Source organism: Rhinoraja longicauda, chromosome 43, assembly GCF_053455715.1.
Source record: "Rhinoraja longicauda isolate Sanriku21f chromosome 43, sRhiLon1.1, whole genome shotgun sequence".
NCBI classification, from domain to species: Eukaryota; Metazoa; Chordata; class Chondrichthyes; order Rajiformes; family Arhynchobatidae; genus Rhinoraja; species Rhinoraja longicauda.
In genome coordinates, this window is record NC_135995.1 from 9,990,774 (window position 1) to 9,993,103 (window position 2,330).

Below are 2,330 nucleotides of genomic sequence, written 5' to 3' on the forward strand. Positions count from 1 at the left end.
TGGAAAGCCTGTGCCGCGTTCTTTAAACCGAAAGGCATACGCAACCATTCAAACAACCCGAACGGAGTTATAGTTGCAGTTTTTTGTATGTCCTCCGGTCGCACCGGAATCTGATGATATCCTCGCACCAAATCGATTTTGGAAAAGACTACCGCACCTTCCAGCCCAGATGAAAAGTCCTGTAGGTGCGGTATGGGGTAGCGATCAGCCGTGGTGACAGCATTGAGACGCCGATAATCTCCACATGGCCTCCACCCCCCAGATGCCTTGGAGACCATGTGTAACGGCGAGGCCCACGGGCTGTCAGACTGACGGACAATTCCCATTTCCTCCATCTTCCTGAACTCCTCCTTTGCCACCACCAGTTTGTCTGGCGGCAGTCTCCTGGCCCGAGCGAAAACGGGAGGGCCTTCGGTGTGGATGTGATGGACCACACCGTGTTTAGCCGAAGGTGCGTCGAAACGTTGAACGAGCAGCTCCGGGAACTCGGCCAGAATCGCAGCATATGAGTCGGGGGCCGCGACGACGGCCTGGACAGTAGGGCTGAGCGAGGAGGCGATTGTCGGAGCGACGGGCTCCTCTCCGGCGGAAGGTCGGAGGTCGTTACCGCGGACATCAGGAACCAGCGAAAAAGCCCAGAGAAAATCTGCGCCCAGGATCGCTTGTTTGACGTCAGCTATGATGAATGGCCATTCGTACGTGCGGAGGCCTAAACCCAGGGACATTTTCCGTGTACCGAACGTGCGAATTGGGCTGCCGTTCACCGCGATGAGGGTGGGACCTGTCTTACCCGATCTGGTTTCGAGGTCGGTCGGCGGCACTATGCTGACGATGGCTCCCGTGTCTACCAAAAATTCTGTGTCCGTGAATCGATCATGGACATAGAGGCGCCGGTTCTGGCCAATCGTAACTGCCCCTATGTACGATCGGCCGAGGCATTTCCCGCGAAGGTACAAGGCAAGCGGCAGTTGCGGGATTCGTTACCCCATCGTAGGTGATAATAGCACCAGCCGCGCTTGTGCGGATCTTTTTGGCGGGCTTTCGGAGAATTGGCGGGAGACGTGGCGCCATCTTGCCGTCGCTGTGGCGTGGTCACCGAGGTCGAGACTTTGTTGATGGAATCCCCTGCCTTGTTTTTTCCCGCTATGAGCGCGTCCGCTTTCGCTGCATATGCTTCGGGGTCCTTAAAAGAACAATCCGTAAGCAGCAATCGGACATCCTCGGGGAGTTTTTCGCGGAATGCCTGCTCAAACATCGGGCAATCCGTATGCTCACCGGCTAGCACCATCATTTCAGCCATGAGGACGGAAGGCAGTTTGTCTCCAAGCTCCGGTAGGTGCAGAAGTTTTGCCGCACCACCATGCTTTTTTAACCCGAAGGTCCGCAGTAATACCTTCTTCATGGTTTCATACTTGTCTTCCGCAGGTGAATTTATTATGAACCGCATCACGCGCTTGGTTGTGTCCGGCGATAGCGCGCTGACGAGGTAGAAGTACTTCGTGGAATCATCCGACACCTTCTTTATATGGAATTGGGCCTCGGCGTGGATAAACCAAGCTTGCGGTGCGTACGTCCAAAATAACGGAAGATGAACGTCCGCCGCGCTTGACTCCGGTGTGCCCTGCTCAGTCATCGTCAACGAGGCGTCGGGTTTTTCTCAGTCGGTGATCGTCCAGATCACGTTCGGGGTCACCAATATGGCGAGTCCGAGACTTGTAGTTGTGGATGAAGTTTATTGCAACCGCAATACACGAATACAGAATCAAAACAACAAGTCGTAGGACAACCAATATAAACTTACTGTCTTCCTTGAAGACTCTAATGAACTAACTCAATCGGGCGCCAAACGCACCCATGACATCGCTGACCAATCAGCGATGTCCTTCCCTGGACCAATCCCCATGGTCGCGTTCCCACGTGACCTCGCTGGCCAATCCGAGGGTTCGACGACCTAGACCATTCTCCATGGTCGCTACAATAGAATCATAGAGTGATACAGCGGGGAAACAGGCCTTTCGGCAGAACTTGCCCACAACGCCCAACATGTCCCATCTACACTAGTCCCACTTGCACGCATTTGGCTCCTATCCCTCTAAACCTATCCTAACCATGCACATGTCTAACTGTCTTAAAAGATGTGATAGTCCCTGCCTCAACTACCTCCTCTGACAACTCATTCCATGCACCCACCACCCTCTGTGGAAAACATTCCTATTAATGAGGGAGGGGGAGGGAGGGAGGGAGTGAGTGAGGGAGGGGGGGCGGAGAGAGCTCCGGACTACTCGAGTCGGGCAGCGGAGGTAGGACTACTGGAGTCAGGCAGCGGCGGA